This window comes from Microtus oregoni, unplaced genomic scaffold (genome assembly GCF_018167655.1).
Source record: "Microtus oregoni isolate MIOR12 unplaced genomic scaffold, Mior012 000037F_ref0000500, whole genome shotgun sequence".
NCBI classification, from domain to species: domain Eukaryota; kingdom Metazoa; phylum Chordata; class Mammalia; order Rodentia; family Cricetidae; genus Microtus; species Microtus oregoni.
Genome location: NW_024543096.1, coordinates 20,688,961 through 20,714,054, shown reverse-complemented (window position 1 = coordinate 20,714,054; position 25,094 = coordinate 20,688,961).

Genomic DNA, 25,094 nt, shown 5'->3' with positions numbered 1-25,094 from the left:
ACTGCCATCTGCCTGCAATGGCGTTTGCATTTCTATACTCATACGTATAGACAGACACAAACATATATAAACACACACCCATCATTAAAGTATGAAAAGAAAATATAAATAAGCCTTCTAGAAGAACTATAAGAAAAGTTGGTACCTTGAACAAACCATAACAGCACAGCTTCCTGTTGCCAGTTACCAGGTACATCCTTCTGCACAGTGCTTCTTCAAGAGACAGTCTACTAGAAAATGAAAACTTCTTTTAAGGACAACTTACTAATGAATTTAAAATTTAGAAACTGTGAATATTTTCACTTTTTTTGCTATGAAAAGTTATTCCATGTTGAGATATTTGCTCCTTCTTTGTGTTCATGTTGTTCTTTGGATTTATAATGTCATCATACCCTGACCTACTGTAGCTCTTTTGAAGGATAAATTTGTGCTAAAGCTTAAATGAAGATGAAAACAACCCTAAAAATGAAAAATGAACCATTGTGCTACATCTATTTTAATTTTTTTCAGCATAAGGCACATAAGGAAGACATTAACACAAAATTTTATAGTTAAGCAATTTACACTTGACATTTTTATTTTTAGATGATATTTTCTAAGTGCTGATTTAAATATTTTAAGATATTTAAATATAGCAGAACGCTAATTTCATTGCCAAGTATTTTAGTTCCTAAAAGCACATAATATCCATAGTATTATTAGTCACCTAATTACATATGTATATGAATATGCATATATTTGTTCTCATTAATTTTGTATTGGAACATATATGTGAACTGATATTTTTCTAAGCAATAGCCACTAAATTCAATTAATGCAAAATTTTCTTCCCAATTCAAATGATATATCAGGAGGCAGATTATTAAGAATATGATTTAGTTTGTCTGTTTCTTCTATCAAAATCAACTTTGAGATAAATTGTAGCCTAGTTTTGATGCCGTCAACATTTCCTTGACTGTTATTGGTGAGTAACTATAAGTCTGTCCCACTATCCTCACTTTTAATGCCAGAGTACTAGTCAAGGTAATTCCTGCATTTTTATAGCCCTAGTTGGTCTGGTTGCATTGCATTGAATAATTTCTTTCTTGTATGTAGAAAAATAAGAAAAATGATTTTGTTGTGTTTCTCCCACTATTTCCCCTCTTGAGCACTTTGGTAATTATGGGATTTTTTTTGTTTGTTTGTTTGTTTGTTTTCACAAAAGGGTAGAAGCCGTGAAGCCCGAGAGAAGAAGTCATAGAAAGTCACATCTTTAGCTGATATTTCAGGTTTTCCCTTCAGTTGCTGTAGCAACTTTGAAACTGTAATCATCTTTAAAAGGAAAGATGATTCTACCCTTTGCCTAACTTTGTTCCAGGTATGTGTTTAGGGTAGAAAAGGTTCCTTAATATTTTAGAAGCAATCAATAGTAGAGGAAAGCTCTTAACTCCTCTTCTCAGGAGAGTGAAATTTATCTTCGTTTTATTCAGAGTGGGTGTGCTATTTAACTATAAATTATGTATGATGGACTATTTGGGATGGCAAAAGAAGCCATGGTTTGGAAAATGAATTCTACATAAAATTCATTCGGAAATGATAATTAGTACCTATGTCACAGATACCCTGAGCTTATTTTGAGGTATCATTGGGCATAAAACAAGAAGAACCTGGAACCCATTCTTCAGGGGAAAAGAAAAATTCTAAGCAGATTTTATTTTGCATGTGAGAGGCAGAGATGTAGCCACAAAACCCTGTGCTACCTGTGAATGCCTTCTCTAATCTAGGCAGTGTGTGTGTGTGTGTATGTATGTATATATATCAAAACATTCTTTTCTTCGTTGCTGAGTAAAGAATAGGAATAATAACTGAAGACATTTTCATGTTACTCCATCTATCTTTTTTGTTAGAAACTGCTTTATAATGGTGTCTATCCATCTTAATTGATTGAGAAGATATGGCAATAGCTGTATGAAGTGCAGTCATTAACATAATTAGCATTTTATTTGATTATATACACGTTTTTAACTAAGTGGGCAGAGTGCCTGAACCTTCTCAAGGCAAGTTCTTACATAAAGATATATCTTAATTATGAAGCTTAGCTCTTCACCAAAATAAATTACTATCATTTACAGATTTTGCTGAAAGTATTTCTATAAGAAGCCTCCTAGAAATTTGTTGTTCTTCTGAAAATGGAATTATAGAAATAATACATTCTTGAGGAAGTCATAACTTATGAGTCTCCCGTGAACTTAATCCATTATATCTAACCTCAACCTTTAGAGCTAAAGTGTTAGTTTTCAGGCATGATTTAAATACTATGCTCATCAAGTATACATTTCTTACTGTATCAGATATATTTGCCAAAATTAAGAAATAGGCAATTGAATAATACGGCTTTTTAAAAATAGATGTGTATTAGGCTTTTTCACTGCTAGCCTCTCCTTCTTTTAAGATCAAATCTCAAAAAAACACACTGTTTTATTACGTGGCTTTAGGCTTCTACAAACTGTTAGATTTTCTGTCTTTTTTGATTTTATAAGCTTGACAACCTTGAAGAACTCCAGTCAGATAAATTGTGAAACCTTCAACTTGAATGTGTCCGGTAACATCTCATTTAAATAAAACAGAGTATTTATAAATAAGAACCAAATCAGGGGTGAAGTGCCCTTCTCACTGCCTCGGAGGGTGCCCCACTGCTGTGAAAATCACCATGACCAAAAGCAACTTGAGAAACGGAACATTTTATTTGGCTGCCAGGTCCAGGTCACAGACCTCAGAGCAGCATCAATGGAAGCCAGGGCAGAAGCTCAGGCAGGAACCTGGAGCAGACACTAAAACAGAATCCACCCAGGACCCCTCCTTACTGGCTTGCTTCCAGGATCACATTCAGCTCCCATTCTTCTTCCCTAGCCCCTCCCGGCTGCCACAACCTGCCAAGGGCTGACACTCTTCACGCTGGGCTAGGCTCTGCAACAACCGCGAATGATTGAGAAAATGTTGTACGGGGACTGGCGAGATGGCTCAGCGGTTAAGAGCACTGACTGCTCTTCCAGACGTCCTGAGTTCAATTCCCAGCAACCACATGGTGGCTCACAGCCATCTGTAATGAGATCTGGTGCCCCTTTCTGGTGTGCAGGTGTACATGGAAAAAATGTTGTATATATAATAAATAAATAAATCTTTAAAAAAAGAAAAAAAAAAGAAAACGCTGTACAACACAGGCCCACAGGCCAAATTGATTGTGGAATTTCAGCAGTGAGGTTCCCACTTCCCAGATGAATCTAGTTTGTATAAAGTTGAAAAAAGAAAAGAAAAAGACAACAGCTATTAATGCTGCCTTTTCCTGATGCTTTTAACTCTTGTTTTCTCTTAACAACCATCTCTTTGGATAGTCACTAATTAAACCACTCAGTTTATTTCATGAATCATTATTATTATTATTATTATTATTATTATTATTATTTTCTGTTGAGAAGTCTCCTTAATTTCTCACAGTATGGTATGTTCTAGGCACATCCTGTGTTTTCTCTGCTCCAAACTCAGAATCTGCCCAGGAGCTCAGTTTTCTGTTATTGCAGATTGGCACTCACAAATTAATACTGACAGTTGAAAATGTTCTTTACTCCAGGTCACCACTGATGCCAGGCCAAAGTGATTTGTAAAAATTGATGTAAATACAAAGAAAATTGGGATGTTATAAAATCCATGTTATAAAATTATGATGCTTACCTATGACATCATATGATATCATAGTTTCTATTTCATGTCCCATAAACTTGTGTTCTTAGTGATTCCTGAATTTATTTTTAATTTAATATTCAGATAACACTCAAAATCAATTTTATATCTACAATGATTCAGGCTCAACTATGAAACTGATGTCTTTTTTTATAGAATAGATTTTAAATTTATCCTATTTTATTATGAGTGAGTGCATATATGTGAGTATATTTTTATATGAACATGTATGCGTGTGTGTATGTGAGAATGTGTGTATGTGTGAGTTTGTGTTTGTATGTGTGTGTGAGGATGTGTGTATGTGTGAGTGTATTTGTGTGTGTGTGTGCATGTGTGTGTGTAGACGATTCTCTTCTACCTTTAACTGAATTCTTCAGCATGAAGTCATGTTGCTAGCTAGTGTTGTAAGCTTCATCACTTACTCATTCTCCTCTCCAGCTTGATGCAGCTAGTTCTTAACAAAATACCTTTTATGATCCCCTACTTAACAAAAAGTTTATTTTTGATAAACAGTTCATTTTGTAATCACTTCTCTACTATCCTCAATAAATAGCATTTAGAAATAAAAACTAAAGTTCAGCTTACGTTCTCTTTTACTTCTTTCAATACTGTATAAAGTCCCTGAGTTCTTCAGTTTTCCCACTCACTATTTGAAATTTCTGTTGGTTTTTTTGTTTGTATGTATATTTCCTTCATCCAGAGGTCTCCGTCTTCTGCAGTGAGTACTTCAGTAACAACCTGCTCTTCCCACTGGGAACAAAGTCTTTCATCCCCAAGACAGACCATTTTCTAGTCACACCATTCTGTGTTATTGTCTTGCCCTTTATATTCTGTTATAACTTATTTTTTTCTTTAAAAGCATCCATTTTATGCTTCCTTACATTGGTTAATGCAAAGCATCCTTCCTCCTCTTCTTTCCTTGGATACAGCTTGCTCAAACTTGAAGTTAATTCTAGCACTGTTTCGTCCTTGATGTTCTCAGCAATCTTAGCTGGGTAAATATCCTTCCTGTTGGCAAATGGTGTGACCATGTGTCTGTGTTAGAAATTACCATATTTTATTATAATAACATAGCTAATGTGTCTATGTCCCTATGAGGTTGTGAGCTCTTTGGGGTCAGGTGACAGATGTCTAGTTTTCATTCATTCACCCTCATGACCGGCACAGCCTTTGCTCGTTATGAGCATTTCACAGGTGTGGCAAAATTTGGTAAAAGAAAAGCAGAGTTTCAAATATTCTTTCTGATTCTGGAAAAACAAATTATTCTAAAAAAAAAAAGTATTGTTAGTTTATTGTGTGATTTTAGGAACTCCCATTACGTTGTTCTAGATTATTTGTCAAATGATAGAAAATGATTATTGCTGTAATTATGGAAACTGTGGACTTCACCACTTGACATTCTTCTTGCTTTCCCATCTGCTTCATGAACATAATTGCACCTGAGGTGTTAGTCAATGTAAGAGCGGTGGAAGGTTGTCGTGACATCTTCCACCCGTGCAGCTCTGTCTAAATAACGCATTCATTTTCACCTTCGGCAAAAATTTAAGTTCGCTCCACAGTGCAAAATGAAGCAAATTATGAGAAAAAAAGCAACAAAACTTTACAGTTTCCATTTACAAAGAGAGCTGGAGGGTAGGAGTTCAGCTCAGGGAGAGAGTGCTTGCCTAGCACGCACAGGGACCTGGGTTCAATCCCCAGTGCCCCAAATATTGTGTTTTTAAGATCATTAAATAGTAGTAGTTCTTATATCACTCCTCAGAGATATCAATAATTTTTTTCAGTGTAAAGACATTGAATAGCAAGCATACTGTATTCCAAGAAAATGAACCCTAAGCAAACAAGTCTTTCTAGAGAAAGTCATTTTTCTCAAGTAAATGCTGTTAAACTCTCCAAGAAAGAATTTTTGTTTTGTTTCTCAGAGACTGTTGTTGTTGTTGTGACTTAGACAATACTTGAGGAATTTCTACCCTTTAACCATTTACATATCAATATACAAGTAATCAGGACAACTATGTTTTAACTGCACTAACAGAAACCAAATGAGCAAAGAAATAATGATAGCATTTAATGGATTGTGTTTTAATAATTTAGTTCAAATATGTGTCACAAGATATATTCGCCACCCCAGCTACTGAGTCAAAAACCCAGGATATTTTATTTTAAGGCTAAGTTTTGCTAGAGAAATTTCTACTGTTCCTTTTTACAGGTTCAAAAATGAAGGTTTAGATGGATCAGAAAAATTCAGGAAGGTCATAGAGAAAACAATGTGTGATAGCAATGTTATGATTTGGATCTGTATCAGGACTCAATAATATGAAATCATGGTGCCTTTGTGCTGTGTTAAGCAGTGGAATTAGGAAATCAAATTCTCCCAGGGATCAGTACATTTCTTTATTGGGATTCAGTGGGAGTTCTTACTTCATTCTTAAATATTATTAAGTGACTGAGCCACTTTGTACAGACTCATTCTTACTGATTTACACAGAACGAAAACTGGTGTGTTTGTTCTGGAGCCACAGGTCTACAGGAAGCCACATTTTCCTTTGCTAGTTCACAATTTTAATGGCCATCTGCACATCAGACCTAGAAGACTATAAATATAAAGCTGTCCTAAGTTGCACCCAGCTGGAAAATATGCACTTTATGAGAAAATAACATTATTTAATAGAACTCTGTTTCCCTTGTTTCATGTCTCATAGGGCTCACGAGTTTAAGCCTTATGTCATGTGAGCTATATTGTCAGAAATATTTTATCTTTCTGGAGCTTATAGAGAGTGCCTTTGGTTGATCAACATAAAAAGGAAACCCGTGCCTTCCAACAATTCACTGACATAAATATTGCTCTATAATAGAAAATTGCAAACTCTATTGAAGTTGAAACTTTCTAATTCTACTTAAGATATAAACATTAGAAGTATTTCTAAATCCTGAAAAATTCTTCAACAAGTCCTTTCAAAATAGGAACTTTAAAAACATTGTGAATCCATTAGTAGCATCCATAGAGAAGGCAATAGAAGCGTGAAGATGTGAATTTAAAAACAATGCTTCATAATTACCATTGAAAAAATGCATGTACTTAAAAATTAATTATGTGAGTTAATATAAATAATGAGAATATAAGTGGATATTTTTATTAACCACTGTTTCCTTTAACAAGTGATACCTAGCCCCTTAAGGCAACATTTGCTTATATATTATTATTATCATCAATATCAAATTATAAATCAAAAAGATGAAATATAAACAGAAAATATAGAAGCCAAAAACTATAAACTATAAAACTATAAAAAAACCTTCCCAACTACACTTTTAAGACAATATCTATTCTGGTTTAACAGAAAAATCAGTTTTTAAGAAGAGGGAAATTAAATTTATTTTCAGGAACCAAATGGTGCTTGTTGTTGACTCAAGTAAAAATAACCTTGCAGAATATTTCTCAAACATTCTACCTTACAATTAGCCTCCTAAGGGTTTCTGAATAAAGGCTAAGTTTGGAAATAATATTATGAACATAATGAAATTAGGGATAAAGCATAAATACTCAATCTGATCTCAGATAAGAGACATAAAGAGCATCATTATTTCTACATAGTTCAGCATCATCTGTCAATTAGACAGAGATGAATCAAGTCAATTCTGCTAATTAGACATTAATTAGAATACAATCTTGTTTTATGGTTCCAGCTAATTATCTCCTTAATTTATAAAAATAGATAAGTTAGATTAAAAACATCAACTCCATGCCATCGATTAACATTTTTCAAATATTAAGAAATTTGTTTTCTCAGTGAGCACACTGGGTCATATCTTGGCTAGTGCGAAGCCAGAAGGAAGCACTATCCAGAACTGAGAATGAATATCTGCAGCAGGAAAGAAAGCATGAGAGTTACTTCCTAAGCACTGCACACACAACAGATCACGGGGATTTAATTGTCATTTTGATAGTATTTCAAATCAGATAGAAGACAATCATCTGTTCATGTCTAAGAAGAAGTTTCTTGAGGAGTTTAGCTGAGATGCAGTATGATCAACTTTATCATATGAATTCCCTTACACGACATATTTGAGCCCTCAAACTTGGAAGAATGTCTCACCACCCACCGTACCTTACTCCTTTAGCTAAAAGGACAGGATCTCCAAATTTTCCTTGGGATGTTCTAGGATTTCCAGAGCCAATGGCAGGAGCCTTGTTCTTCAGCCATAATTGTGAATGCCTATCTTATCAAAACACACTATTATTAATCCTCTTTGGTATCTTGGCTATAGTAACCTTGTCATGCAGAATAGAAAGCCGAAAATAATGAAAACTCTTCAACCTTGACATTCAAAGAATTGTAAGTGACCACTGGGATTATTCACTGGGTATAAAGTATAAGGGAGAATATCCTCAGTGTTAGTAAAAAGGAAAAACACAAGGATCCATAAGTTGCACTTCCCAGAGTTCAAGTGTAGAGTCAAAAACTCCAACTCCCTAGCACCAGACTTTTGTAGGACATTTAGCCCCTAGTCATCTCACGAATGTGTTGCTTTTTATTTATCACTGGAGTTTCTAAAAGTTTGAGAGCTGTGGGCCAGGAAACAGAGAGGAATTACATCACCTTTTAATATGCTGCACCATGGATATCAGGAGAACAGTTATGTTTTGTAGTAAAAAGACATACACAGCCTTCCTTTCAAGAAACTGCTCAGAATTCAGGCTCACATATGTGAAAACATATTCTCTACCAGTGGATGCTAAGAGTCCTGTTTTACTTACTAAGTCAACAATTTGGTACCTGTGAGTTTCCAGAATCCTAGAAGACATGTCAGAAAAAGTATTGCCCTAGAATGTATTCAACAAAATGGCTCCAACAGCCCATGGAACAGAATACATAATGCCCTGACAATGTGTAAGGGTGGGCTCTTTTGATTTGAAACTGTGTACAGGTTGCTGAAAACTGGCAGGGATATGAATTTAATCCTCTTCATCTTGTCAGCAGTTGGTAAAAATGTCAGCTCTGTGAAATTCAATGTGAGCATTCCTGAGTCTTTGTTTGCATCTCTGGAATGTCGCTGCTATGATAGCAAACACTGGATCTGATTGCTTGTGGATTTCCCTGTAAATCTGAAGTCGACCACGAGGTAACCTTCATAAGACATTGCCACAAAGTGAAGTCTAATGTTAAACACTAGCTCACATTTTAGCAAAAAAGATTCACATGGCATTTCTATCCAAAGCTGATCTTTGTTTTGTTGGAGAAAAATAAAACAATTGAATAAAAGGATAGTTTTTAGATGATATGCAAAATGTTTTTATATAACATCTAGTTTTATTTTATAATACATTTCATCTAGCCTATTTACTCTCCTTTATATAGTTAATTTCTTTATTAATCTCATCACTGAACTTCTATTACACAATAATAAGTCAGAACCAACTGAGCCAAGGAGGAGTGATGAAGAATAGAGAGGAGATGGGCCCGGTGTCAGGTGAGTAAGAAGAACAGAGGCATAGGCAGGTGCAAGGTGGGGAACATGGAACTGCTTGCTGCAGCATGTAGCTGGAGAAATCCCGGTTTCCAGGATCTTATCACCACCACCAGAGAGCACATTCAGAGATAAGACAAAGTGACGAACTAGAAGTATTAGGTGGTGAAAGCTTGCAAGCAGGTGGAAGTGTGGACTTCTCCAAAAGGTTCACCCCTGGGCTTTTATGAACAAATCTTAGTGGAGAAGAAGATTTTTGATAACTTATGGTGAGGAAAAGGTGGAGAAAGTCAGACATGCATGGTTGGCATTTCCCCAGTAGTGTTTACTTCTTATTTCTGTCCTCATATGTGATATTTAAGTTGTGTCATAATTTCAAGTGTGTGGAAAGTACAGGCCATTTTGCAGGACTAATGATTTGGACATAACATTTTATTGAATAAGAGAATTTTTAACAGTCTGTTTTCTAGATCAATAACATTGGTCGCCACGCGGTTTTGATTGTTGATAGTCTTCTATCTTTACTGTTTCTGGAGTCACGACTTGTTGTAACACTCTTATGTGAGTGTATCAGCCTCCTGTGGAATTTGTGTCTTCTTTCCACACGCATGGCCTGCTTGCCTCTTAATCACCAACTCTTCTTAACTTTAGCCCTTCAGGTGTTCACTAAACTGAACTCTCTCTTCTCCTGTGTCTCCACTGAATCAGATATTAGGATTGTCAGTCTATATAATTGCATGAACCAGTTATCTATGCTCTATCATCATCTATTAACTTATTTGTCACCCTATCTATCTATCTATCTATCTATCTATCTATCTATCCATCTGTCTTCTATCTACCATCTATCATCTGTATCTATCTACTTATCTATTATTTATCATCTATATATATATATATCATCATTCAATTTATCATCTTTCAATAATCTATTTATATACCTACTCACCTCTTTTTTGAATGGAGTGTACCTGGCAGAACAGATGGCCATATCACACAACTTTCTGCACATGTTAAAAAGTAAAAGGTATGGATTATTTTTGTAAATGCAATTGGCTTTTATCAAATGTTTTTATTGTAGTCCATTTCTCTTGTATTATTAATGCTTTAAATTTTTCAAAATATACATTAAAATTAATAGCTTTGTGTTTTATGAGTTATGCTGACTTTTAAATTAATTGAATTATTGATATTTCTTCTAAATGGTTTTAAATATTTATGTCCATTGTAATAAATTCCATGGATAGTTATAATGTGAGATATGCAAGGGCAGTGAATGACTTTGTCATTAGATTTTATAATCAGTCAGAAGTTTTGAATACCATTCAGGTAATGAGCCAGTGTCCTGCACCCTGCTGGAATCAGTATTCACATACACTGCCTTACCACCAATGCTGAGGAAGTGAGAAGCTGGATAAAGAAAAATCTGGACAAGTTACAATTGATTGTTTAAAAATATTTCTCTTCAAATCCCAGAAGTATAACATACATATATTATATAGAGTTATATCATCAAATACAAAATGCAACAGAAATAAGTATTTTGCCATGTTTTGATTAATAGTATTTTTACTGGGTTTTGCAAGTTTCCGTGGTTGAAATAAGTGTTTTCCAAATGACCACTTGTAAAATACCCAGCCACCAGATTGTGTTCTGTTAGCAGGTTATGGAAACTTTGGGAGAAAAGTCTATGAGAGGCAGCCAGGTCCCTGGGGCATGCCTCCAAGTGAATTTTGTAGCACAAGCCCTTTCCTTCCTGCTCCTTTCATTTCACAGGTAAGTAACCAAGAACAATGATTTCTGGCACCACAACCAGAATAAACCTTCCTTCTTGTAAGATGGCTATTTGGGAAGTTTTATTATAGAAACAGAAAACTGACAGACAATAGTTTTAGGCTTCACAGGAAAATCGAATAAATCAGAGTCCTCATAATCAACCCAAGTCATTTTCCCTGTTATGAGCATTTTTACATTACCTTAGCACAGTGGTGATAATTAATAAATCAATAAATTATGAAGTCAAATCAGCAGTCTATATGCTTACTGTTGTTCATCTTGGGTGCTTTCTCTTCAAGGACCATATCTAGGACATCACATTTCTCTAGTTCTTGTGTCCCCTGAGGCTCCTTTGGATTTTTGACAGTGTCTATTATTTTTCCTTAATTTTGATGACCTTGACAGTTTTACAAAATCCTGTTCAGGCATATAGCTGACTGTCTCCTTAATTGAATTGATGTTTTCATCAAAAAAAGACTGGGAGCTCTGGATTTTAAGGTGTGAGATCACAAAGGTATTCTGCAGTTTTAATGATATCACCTGGAGCAGGCACATAAGCTACACAATTTTTGATTGTCAGTATTAATGTTGATCTCTCTGCTAAGCATATTCTTCTACCAATTCTCTACAACAAAATTACCCACTTTTCACTTTCACAGTATTCTGTGGAAGGAAACCATTCAGTGTATGTTAAAAGTCAGGGGATTATATGAGAGTTAAATGCGCAATAAAAAGTTATTCAGAAACCTGCATGGTTTGTTTCTTCTACCTGTTTATTTTCTCAGTATGAGTTCTTGGTTGTTCACTTCAGAATTTTAGTAATTATCCAATGTTTCTTTATTTAGTTATGTTGTGAGGTTTTGTTTCATTCAGCATTTGAAACTACTGGTTCTATAGAATACTCCAAGCTCTTCTGTTGTGTTTTCTCAGACCTAAAATTCTTTGGACAGGGATTGTTTCAATGCTACTCTATGTCATTAAAAAATTCTTCTCAGTTATGACTCCCCCTCTTTCTCCCTCCCTTCCCAATTTCATTTTTTCCTTCTTTTGAATTGATTTTTCTTTTTTACTTTATATTGTGTTTATAGACTATATAGGATTTTATTGACATCTCCTTAACTTTCTGTTTTTGTTTGATCGTTTTTGTGTCATTAGGTTTAGTGTTAATATTAAGAAAAATAACAGATATATATATATATATTTATCTAATCATAGAATGCCTTTGCATTTCGTGAAAATAATTCTGATTCATTATTAGATTTTCTTTACTTCCATGATTTTAATTTATATTTTGATTCAATATTTCATACTTATATTTTATTGAATATAAAGAATTTCTTTAAGCTATGACATTTGAATTTTTGATGTTTATACTCAAATTTTCAATAGTCCACTCTCGTCTGAATTTAATCTAAAAATTAATTGCTCTCACCTCTTCTTACATAGAGGTCATTAACCTATTTAAATCATGTAATTGTCTCCTCACTTTCTATATGACACTGTTATAAACTTACTTATTCCATAAATAATCTACAGATATGGTTGTTGTTAGTATTTTAATAGCATAATCTTACATGAATTTTCCCAACATCAATAGTTCCTCTAGTCACTATTGCTTTTTATACTTCTCTGTATCCTCCTGTGTTTGTGTTTTCCGGCTGAATTATATACCCTAATCTGCTAGTGTGTACTATGCTGGCTACTGTTTGCCAGGTTGGGATGTGCTAGAGTCATCTGGGAAAAGGGAACCTCTATTTCGGGAATATAACTCCATCAGATCGACCTATGGGCAAGATGCTGGGACATTTTCTTGATGGATGATAATCTGGGAGGGTTTATCTGCTGTGAGTGCTGCCAACCCTGGTAAGTGTTACTGAGTCATGTAAGAAAGGTAGCTTTATGAGGCATGGAGAGCGGCCAGTAATCAGGGATCCTCCACGGTCTTTGTTTCCACTCCTGCTTCCAGCTTCCTGCCATGCTTGAGTTCCTATATGGACTTCCCAGAGTGATGGATTGTAACTCATCAGATGAATAAACACTGTCCTCTCCAAGTTGCTTTTGGCCATAGTGTTTTGTCACAGCAACAGAAAACAGAACAAGACAAGCTTGCTGTTCTTTTAAGGCAGGAGGTTGGATCACGTTTCCTAATTTAAACTATTCTATTGAATTCATTATAGTGACCATGTTTCCTCCTTATTTAATTCTACTTTTGATTTATAATCAATTTGCTCCAAAATCCAAAATTAAAAATTTGCTTACCTCCTTGGTGATGTGATGACTTATTGTTTGGCCTTTCAGCCTCCAGTAGAGTTTTCAAATGCCTAATGCAAGACTTATTGCCATCACTTCATAAAGCACACTTGTCTTTTATTGGCATGCTAATTTACACTATCTCTTTTGCTTTGATGATCTGTAGTTTTCTCACAATGGATGTAGCTGCATGTTTCCTTTCACTCATTTTGTTGGTCATATTAATGCTCAGTGGCTTGAAGGTACTCTCCCCTCCCATTCTAGAAAGCCTTCAATTATTACCTTGTAATCTTTATTATTAAAACCAGTCTTTCTCTGTCCTGCCAGCTCTCAAATAATGACACAGAGACTCTATTAATTACTAAAGCTCAGCCTATGTCTTAGACTTGTTACTTACTGGCTCTTATAACATTAATTAACCTATTTATATTAATATATATTCTGTCGCATAGCTTGTGGCTCTTGCCTCTCCTCCTGAACATCCTGCTTGATATGAGTTTCCTCGCATGTCTCCACCTTCCTTCTCAGACTCCTCTCTGTCCCCAGAAGTCCTACCTTATCTCTTTCTGCCTAGCTATTGGCCATTAAACTCTTTACTAAACCAAACAGAAGGTGCCTTGGCAAAGACATATCTTCTTTGTGTAAAATAATATTCCACAATATTTCACCCTCTTTAGTCTTAATAAAAAGAAAGGGTTTAACTTAAGAAGAGTAAAAAAAAGCTATGTATATTAAGAACAATTATTAGATAAGAATTATGTTTAAAATATCTATTCCACTTGTATTTGGCAATTTTTTGAGAAAATACTTTTATCTTTCCTGTCTTGATAACTCTAAAGTTTAATATCTAAACTACTTTTTATCATGTCTTGTATTAGCACAATAAAAACAACTTCTTATACCGTAAAGCATCCTTTTAGATAAACAATGGAAGTTTTTATAGTTCTCAATCTTATAAAATTTACATCTCTTACACAAATTTCTTTCTAAATCTGGTAAAAAGGAAAACTATAAAGCTATAACTATCTATTTTTTCAACCCCATTAGAGACATGAGAAGGATATAATATCACCTGAGTAAACAGGAAGTACAGAGGAAGGAACTTCCAAAGCTATAGAAATGGCAGAAATGGTTGACTACATTTACAGATTGGGGAAAGTGTGTGTGTGAAAGAAGTTCCAGTAAAAGTTGTCTCCAACATTTTTTCTTGGCTCCCTGTACAAGTATCAGTACCATAAATTATTCTCTGTGTAAAAGAGAAAGAATAGCTTTCATGAAAAATAATGAGTTTCAGGAATTTTGATGTGTTGATTTTGCTTTGCTTATGAGATGTCTGCAAAAATGAAGGTAGAGTAGATGTCTACTTGCACCTGTGTCTATAGATACAGCGCTAAGGAAAGGTAAATTTTGAGAGATGTCAGCATTCCAGTGGCTTTTAATAAAAGATTAAATCGCCCACGGGATTCAAGCAATATCATCCATGAATATCATTACTACATGATTGAGGAGTATGGAGATCAAGAGTTAAAAAAAAAAAAACAGAAATTTCCAGAGCTCTGTGCATCCCAGACAAAATAATGGCTTATGTATAGTTGATAAAAATAACCAGGTCAGATTGTTAGTGGCTATAAAACAAAACAAGTTATGCTGCTACCCACACAGTGATCCACTGACCATCCAAACTTCAAATCCTATTCAATGAGAGTTAGTGTAAAATTCTTAAGAGGTAATAAATATCCTTGGAATAATTTATTTGGCTGAGTCAAAATTTACATATGATAAAATAATGACATAAGATTTGTTATAATCTGGTTATCCTTTGCTTTACCTCTAATATCCACTTAGGAGTTAGTTAAAACCATGTTTGACTTTCTAGGTCTGGGTTACCTAACTCAGGATGACTTTTTTTCTAGTTACATCAATTTCCCTGCAAATTTCATGTCATTGTTTTCTTTCTGCTGAGTATTTTTCCATCGTGTAGAGGTATCACACAACGGAATTTTCTTTATCCATTCTTCAGTTGAAGGGCATCTAGGTTTGTTTCCAGGTTCTGGCTATTACAAATAATGCTACTGTGAACAAAGTTGAGCAAATATTCTTGGCTGTAATCCTCAGGCCAGTTAGGTAATAAGGAGAATCCTAACAGGGATATATGGTTTGTCTCCTTGATTGCAGACCCTCTCAAGTTGGTGATCAAGATAGAACACCACCACTATAATAAAGAAAGATAATTGATTTATTAATTAATTTAAAAATTGTTATAATCTGTAGTAATCTGTAATCAAGGAGACAAACCTCTGGGGATGTCTGTGAGGGATTTTGTATATTAAGTTAATAAATGTTTATTGCATTATCCCATGTCCTGGAGCCCTTGAATATTCTGATAATGGGCATTCCTCTCTCTCTCTCTCTCTCTCTCTCTCTCTCTCTCTCTCTCATTGGCTGTAGATGTAAACAGAAACAGCTGCCTCATGATCAAACCTCATGACTTCTAAAACATGGCAAAATTTAAACCCCTTAAACCAAAGGACAAAATAAACTTTTCCTCATTAACTTGTTCCCCCACACAAACCAGGTAGTTTGACATAGAAGAGAGAAAAGTCATTAATATACAAGTATTCATTCTGCTAAAGAAACAAGCAAGTGTAATGTTAAGTTTTTAAAGGGGCAGTATAAATGAGAGAAGGCTTCACAATTGGCTTATACTTTTGCTATGAACGTAGAAGGTGTTAAATTTTCCGACAGCTGGGAAACATGAACGAATCTAACAGGTCTCCTTTTCACTTATTATCAGCTGTTTAGAAGCAATAGGAACTAGAAAAAAACAAAACTGCTGAGTTGAAAAACAGCATTAAAATTTTCCAGTGCCACCAACCAGGTTTGCATTTTCAGTTAAGCAAACAAATTTATCGTTGACTAAGATTAATAATGAAAACTATTTAAAGTTCACTTTAGGAAAATGAATGTTACTTGTTTGCTAGCAAAAAAAATTTCTTGTAGTATAGGGAGAAATTTGTGGGTTATGAAGAAGCACAGCTCACTTGTAAATATCTAACAGTAATGAATCAGAATTGAGGGCACTGCTCAGAAAGCCTCTGCATTTCTTGAAAGGTTATTGACAGCAAGTAAAGGCCCCCATGGTGTCGGGATGGAATGTCAATGGTGATGCTTCAGAACTTGCCCCTCACCTTGCAGCAGCTGTGTATATCCGCCCATGGTGCTGCCACACTCCGGTGGGTTTCATTCACAGACAATTGCATCTCAGATATTATTATCTCTACTGATAACCTGAGGATCTTTTCAGGTGTGTCTGGAAAAGGCCAGAGATTCCGAATTTCTCACACACTCCCAAGCAATGCAGATGCTGCAGTTACACAGATTGCTCTCAGGACATTGACAGGGTCAACAGGGCTATAAGCAGCAGCCCCTGGAACTCTCAGATGGATGACACTGTATTGGAGAGGTTGGGATTCTCTGGTACGGCCAAAGGAATGGGAACTGATTTAGTGCCGTTAGAGATCTTGTTATATATGAAGGGATGCTTTTAACTTTTGAGAGTGAAGACAGATTTAGAAAACTAAATTTCGACTTTTTAGATGACATAAGAGACTTTAAAATGAATTTGGGAACATGATATTAAATAAGTTGAGCACAGAAAGCTAAATGCTTTATTTTCTCACTTCAATGGGGAAACTAAAAAAGTTGAGCTCAAAGAAGTGGGGAATGGTTTCATGGTAACCAAAGCCTTGGGAGAAGGAGGGGTAAGGATGCCGGAGAAGGGAGCACAATGATGAGAGGGGCACTCGAAATGTTCTATAGCACCATAGCTTAGAAAGGTGGACAATAATAAACGAACTATTCCAAGTCAGGTAGGAGAAATAATTTTGGGTGTTTTTGAAAGAGAGAAATGTCTGAGATGATAATAGCAATAATGATAGTTTCACAGAAAAAAGACTTCAATTTATGGGTGAGTGGGTACGAAATATAAAAGGACAGGTCTGGACCTCTATCAGCAAAGGATTCTCAGACAGAGCATCATGGTGGTAATTGGAGAATGTTCTAATTTTTTAATATAGGGAAAGGAAGTAATTGCTGATAACAAGAGTTGAAATTTTATCTTATTTATCTATTCTTACACAGACCAAGACACTGTATGCAAACTTCTGCTTCCTTCTTGTCTCCACAACTACCCCAAGTAACCTGGGAGTAGTTCCTGTTTGTAGCTATAACAGCTACTGGGCATCTCCACAGTCCTAATATCACTCTTTCCCTAGGCTCCATTTCTCACTATTTCACAATTTTATTAAGAGCGTGTTGATGAATGTCTATCAAGATATCATCAGAACAACAAGGCATGGTGGGATGTCACTGTAGCCACAACACTTCTTAGACTGAGGGGAAAACGGTGAGTTTTAGTCCTGCCTGGGTCACAGAGGAAAACTGTATCTCAAAAGTAAATACAAATAAATAATGATACATGACTATCTATCCTTTGGCTTTCTAATTAGTAGATTCTGGGCTGGAAATTTGCATGCAGAAGTTTCTTAGGGAATGCTATTGAGATAAACCACTGTGGAAATATGAAGACAACTGCACAAGGCAAGGTTTAGATTCTGATGTGGTCACAGCCCTTAGCTGACAGCATAGAGATCTCAGATCTGATGGTTATAGCTCTTTCTATATATAGCTCCCCACTAAGATGGGGAGTGTTAAGTGAGGTCATTGCTTCATTTGAGGAACTGATCTACTGCCAGCAGCCAGCTTAGTATGTAAGGGAAGAATCTGAGCAAGGGGTCTTATAAGGAGTACAACAGAGCATCTACTATGTCCTCGTCCATAAAAAATCTGTTGTTTTATTTTATATTTTAATTTTGAGAACCTCATACATGAATACCAAATTTACATCAACTCCAAACTTTTCTCTTTCCTCCTCAAACTCCTCCTATGTGTTCCCCACATCCTTTCAAATTTGTGACCCATGACCATTTGTCCTTTAATTACTTTTCACACACACACACACACACACACACACACACGCAAGCACATATTGTCTCCATTTACTGTTGCATGCATATATATTTAGGACAGACTACTTTGGACTGAATAATCTATCAGAGAGTACCTCTCTGGAAAAGACTGGTTCTTCCTCTGTCAGTAATCATTAAAATAGAAGTCAAAATATGACTGGCCAAAAATGACTCATACAACGACAATACTAATAGACATGCTAGTGCAGTTTGTAAGATTTCTTCCAGCCAGGATGGTATATCAATTGGTATTGTCATTGTGTAGTCATATTTAGGCAGCCCTATGTTTAAGGTTCATTGGTGCAGTTTTCCTATGAAAGATAGAACTCACTATCCTACAGCAGTTATCCTTTTCTTCTGGCTCATGCAATCACTTTGTCCTCTCTTCTATGCCATTTCTTGAGCCTTAAGTGCAGAGATTGTATGGCATGTGTATTGACTGTGGTTGGGTGCTCACATTCAGTTGTCTGCATTTTGATCAGATTTGGATTTTGGTTATCGTATCTGATGCAAAAAGAAGTTTCTTTGGCAAGAGGTGAGAGAAATTCTTGCCTGTGGACATAAGGACCTCTTTTAGAATGCAGTTAGGAATTACACTTTCTTAGGAAAGTACTAGGTAGATTCTCCTCTAGGGTCCATGACTTCATTAGTCAGTGCAAGTTGCTATGTTCCATTGTGTGCTTACATGCACTGTTGTGTTAGATTAATTCTGTTCTTGTTTTCTGCTTTGAGGTGATGTAAGTCCTTAAAATATAATCCAGTTATAGCACTCACAATAGAACTAAAGAAGGAGGAAAAGAAGGAAGGAAGAAAGGAAGGAAGAAAGAAAGGAAGGAAGAAAGAAGGAAGATAAAAAGTGACCTAAGACAACATCAGTGGAGGAAACACACAAAACACACAATATAGACATTTTGTACTCTGTAGTAGAAGTGCTTCAGCTACCAACATTCTTGGGGCCTCTGATCAGAGCTTCCAAACTTTCCCTAGTGAGAAAGTGTGTGTGTGTGTGTGTGTGTGTGTATGTGTGTGTGTGTGTGTTCCATTCTCTTCTTTATTCCAAACCTGTCATTCTGTCATGAACAAATACATGGTTTCATCTTACGAAATGGGTGTTCACAGCTTGTACCTCAAGTATTGAAAGACACAGGAAATATATGATTTCTTACTTGATAGCACAGATGCACTGCTCACAAGTTTAAATGTGTAGAATTTTAAGGTCTCATAAAAATTCATTTAAGTTTTCTCTTGATTTTTTGCATGTTACCTCACCAAAAATAGTAACTGTTCCCTGATGGGTAGTGATTTTGTCTGTGCCTCACAGTGTGGTTTGTAAACTTCCTCATCCTGTACATTTTAGTCAGGTTCAACTTAATTGACGTTTGCCTGTTTCATGTCCAAACCTTTGCTAGTGCATGTTTGACCTCAATCTCTTTCAGGAAAGGGCATCTGTCAGTCAGTGGCCCAGTTCCATTCAACTTATGTTCTTTCAGCCACTTTTTAAATGTTATATAACTTCATACATATCACCGACTTTCAGAAATCCCCCCATGATGTTTCCGAATTGAACATTACCAGAAAAAGGCTGTGTGTTCAATGTCCACTCCTGCTGAATTTTAGTTAGATGTCAGTTATAGTCTTAATCCAATGGGAAAGCTGCCATGTCTTGAGTATGTGAAAACCCAGTTAGGAGTGATCCTACTGTGTTTGGTGCAGTTGTGTGTGGGCCTTGGCAGACACTGGAACTGCTAGGATGATGCCCTTGACCCTGAGATGAATGAGAAAATTTCCTTATTGCTCCAACTTGATTGATAGTCACTGACTACTATACACAGAATGTCTTTGAGTGTCCCCATTTACGCACTTTCTGAAAACAAAAAGTGTAATTTAGGAATCATGGCATTTATTGTCTTCTACTTTGAACTCTGCTGCTGCAACCAAACTGAGCGCACAGTGACTACAGGGCATTGGAAACATACAGTGTGGCTACCAAGAACTACACATAAAAGTCAACTATTTAGATCATGAAACCACTCAGTATCCAAACCAAAACTGTCATAGATGAAGGAACTTGAGAGAAAAATGGGATCTAGAGCCTTGTTGATAGTGTAGGCTGTATGATGGCCGATGGCCTTTTGTTTATTTATTTATTCATTTATTTATTTATTAAAGATTTCTGTCTCTTCCCCGCCACCGCCTCCCATTTCCCTCCCCCTCCCCCAATAAAGTCCCCCTCCCTCCTCAGCCCAAAGAGCAATCAGGGTTCCCTGCCCTGTGGGAAGTCCAAGGACCACCCACCTCCATCCAATGGCCTTTTGAAAACTGCATTTAAATCCTTCCTGTACAGTAAAAGGCTTTGCAAGGCAAAACATCACTGACCTGCATGTGGTGATCTTTTTAATTTAACATTTAGTCATATTTTAAAATATTTGCTAAACTGTTGTTTTATCTTTATATTTCTGAGGAGAGCTAAAGAAAAAAATCTACTTAGGCTTCTAGACTAAAAGAATCATTTCAAGGGAATTACTGACAGAACTTGGCTCATTCTAAATATAGACCAAGGTTGAATATGCTGCAGTGAGATTATTTATGTATGTGAGGCACAGAAAGAAGACAACGACCTTTTTATTTTGACCTGCTCCTTTAAGTCTTTATTTTTTCTGTGTCTGGTCTCTTTCTGCTCTCCTGTAGCTAACTACCTATAAATCCACCCCTAAGAACTCAATTTCAGAACTCAGAGAGATGTGTAGAGTTTCATTTTGAAGTGATCAAACGTGGGCAAGATAGTGCATCCTTTTCAATTCACTTGACCCAGTTCATTTTTTTTTAATTCAGGAACATGGGTGTGAAAATGTTTTTAGAAACAGGCTCCAGTGCCAATATGATGAGGATGGTAATGGAATTTGGTTTCTTGTATATTCGATTGCCACCTGAAGTAACCGGCATCCTAATATGCTTGTGCCATTATTATAAAGAAATTTCATGTTTAAGAGTGAAGCAAATCATGCCCCACTGGATGGAAAGTGATTGAGGTTGTTTCCATGATGCAAATTCTAATACAGAAATTGATCCTAAAGCAGTAGTTCTCAACCTGCGGGTCACAACCCCTTTGGTGAATCTCTATCTCCAAATATATTTCCATTACAATTCATAACAGTAGCAGAATTACAGTTATGAAATAGAAATGATAATAACTTTATGGCTGGAAGTCATCACAACATGTGGAACTGTATTAAAGGGTCACAGCGTTAGGAAGGTTGAGCACAGCTGTCTTAAGGCAATGAGTAAGCATCATAGAGCTTCTGTAATTCCTGCAGAAGGTGCACTGACACTCATCACCATTCTTATTAATGTACAATAAAGATACAGTAAGAGAGAGCGGGATATTCAGGGTGAAAGCCATCTTGGGCTCTATTGTCAGATGTGCTAACAAAGGCTTCCGAGACTTTTAATGGATTGAATTAAAATTTGCTTCCTTCATCATTCACTTGGTTGCTGTTTGTTGATCTCTGATAAATATAAAAGCAGAGAAATTGATCATAGCAATTTTATTGTCATAGGCTAAATATTGAGTGGATTTGTGAAACTTGAGAGGACTACAGATGATTAAGAAAGATTAACACCATATAAACATGAGAAACTGAGAGCACATGTAAAAAGCCTGGGCTGGCAGAATGCTGAAGAGGTAGATTGTGTCAGCTTGCTGGCTGGCAGTCTACCTGAATTGGTAAACTCCAGGTTTAGTGAGAAATTTTGTTTCATAATATTAGGTGAATGACTTGATTGTGTAAGCCAGTTACTTTCCTTACATAGCACTGTTCCTAATGGTGATGATTTGTAATGTAACCCTGCTACACACACACACAGAGTGAGAGAGGGGTGGGGGTAGAGAAAGAACCATACACACACACACACACACACACACACACACACACACACACCAAACATGAAAAGGAGAGACCAGAAAAAAAAAGGGAGGAAGGGAGGAAGAAAGGGAAGGGAAGAAGTGAGATTGAGTCAGCTAGGATTATCTCAGTAGTTTGCATTTGGGTTCCTCCTCAGAAACACGGGATTACCTAATTCTCCTTCCCTGGGAGATCCATGTGTCCCTCCTTCCCTTGGAGATCCATGTGTCCCTCCTAGGGTCCTTCTTGTTACCTAGCTTCCCTGGAGCTGTGGATTATAGTCTGGTTATCGATTGCTTTACATCTAATATCCACTTATGAGTGAGTACATACCATGTTTGTCTTTCTGAGTCTGGGTTACCTCACTCAGGGTGGTTTTTCTAGTTCCATTCACTGTCTGGAAATCCCATTATGCCATTGTCTTTTACAGCTGAGTAATACTGCATTGTATAAATGTACCACATTTTCTTTAGCCATTCTTCAGTTTAGGGGCATCTAGGTTGGTTCCAGGTTCTGGCTGTTATGAATAATGCTGCTGTGAACATTGTTGAGGAAGTGTACTTGTGTTATGATTGAGTATCCTTTAGGTACTCAATGCCCAAGAGTGGTACACTGTTGGATAATGCTCTTATACCCTGTAAAGATTTGTCACTCTTATTGGTTTAATAAAACCAATTGGTTGGCCAGTTGCTAGGCAGGAAGTATAGGTGGGGTGACCAAACTAGGTGAATTCTGGGAAGGGGAAAGGCTTAGTCTGCAGTCACTACCCAGACATAGAAAAAGCTAGATGGAAATGCTACATTGAAAAAAGGTATTAAGCCTCATAACTAAACATAGATAAGAATTATGGATTAATTTAAGTTTAAAAGCTAGTGAATAGCAAGCTTGAGCTAATAGGCTAACCAGTTTATAATTAATATAAGCCTCTGTGTGTTTTGTTGGGACTAAATGGCTGCAGGACCAGGCATGACAGAAACTACCATTTACAGTGATATCATTGAGTCTGGAGGTAGATTGATTCCCAGTTTCTGAGAAATCACCATACTGATTTCCAAAGTGGCTGGACAACTTTATACTCCCGCCAATAGTTGAGGAGTGTTCCCCTGACTCCATATCCTCTCCAACATAAGTTGTCCTCAGTATTTTTTATCTTAGCCATTCTGATAGGTGTAAGATGGTATCTCAGAGTGATTTTGATTTGCATTTACCTGATGGTTAAAGGTGGTGATCAATTTCTTAAATGTCTTTCAGCTGTTTGAGATTCTTCTGTTGAGAATTATATTTGGATCTGTACCCCATTTTTAATTGCCTGAACCAACTTTCTCATGTAATCAAATTAGTGACTACCCTAATTCTTATCATAGAACCTTTATCCAGTAATTGATAGAGCAGATGCAGAGATCCACAGCCAAGCACTGGGCTGAGCTCCTGGAGTCCAGTTGAAGAGGTTGGAGGAATTATATGAGAAGATGGTAGGGCAAGATCATGACGGGAAACCCCACAGAGACAGCTGACCCAAGCTAGTGGGAGCTCATGGACTCTAAATTAACAGCTGGGAGCCTACATAGGACAAAACTAGGCCCTTTGAATGTGAGTGACAGTTGTGTGGCTTAGTTTATTTGTGGGACCCCTGGCAGTAGAATCATGATTTATCCCGGGTGCATGAATTGGCGTTTTGGATTCCATTCCTTAAAGTGGGATACCTTGCTCAGCCTTGATGCAGTGGGGAGGGACTTGGTCCTGCCTCAACTCAATATACCAGGCTTAGTTGTCTCTCCGTGGAAGGCCTTACCCTCTCTAAGGATGGATGAGGTGTGGGGAGGAAGTGGGGAGGGAATGTAGTGGGAGGAGGAAAGGGAGGGATAGCGCAGTAGGTATGTAAAATGAATAAAAGAAAAAGAAGGTGGGCTAAGCAAGCCCTGTAAAGCAAGTAAGTAAGCAGCCCCCCTCCCTCCGTGGCCTTTGCATCAGCTCCTTCTTCCCAGATCCTGCCTTGTTCGAGTTCCTGTCCTGACTTCCTTTCGAATGCTAAAGTGTAAGTCTGATAAATACTTGCTTTCCCCAAAAAACGATGCTGAAACTAGAATCTAAGCCCATTATTGTATTCTAAATTCAATGAACTAGCTCTTTCTCCACAAATTTGGAATTTTTAACTTCCAGTTGAAAAATGTGAAAACTGAACTAAATGAAGTCAGGACATAAGATACCCATCTGAAATATTTTATTTTTTTTCAAACTTGTCATTTCAATTAGATAGATAGATAGATAGATAGATAGATAGATAGATAGATAGATAGATAGGCAGAAGTTATGGCTTATCAATTAAAAGCCTATTCTCTTCTTGTGGAAAAACTGAGTTCAGGTCCCATTGCCCACTCCAAGTGGTTCACATCTGCTCTAACTCCATCTCCAAGGAATTTGGCTGTTCTCATCTGAATGCTGTGAATACCTGAACCCATGTGTACATATTCACACAGATACACATTTACACATAATTTAAATTAATAAATATGAATATTAATAACCCACATATACAGAAAGAGTCCTCTAATGAATAGACATTTTGGAAAATGACCATGAAATTCAGGATAGGAATACATATAACATGGTTGTACTAATATAAAATTGTTTATGCTTGTATGTTTTTAAATAATAATTACATATTGTATGTCATACAAAGATGCAAAACTGAACCACAATAAACCTTATTGCAACCATAATTGGGGGAACAGAAAGTGTTTTATTAATAGAAAAATAAATATTTATTACTTTTCTGCTTTATATGTTTTTGTTGCCATTGTCATGAAAATATCTTCTAATTAAAAACTTAGTGTATTGCTAGATATTAATACTGGGGGAATAGAATCATGTAAAATATGTAAATTATAAAACCCAGACACTTCTTATTAGTGACAATTAAAATCATTTTAAGTTAATTTATGGAGCAACTTAAAAA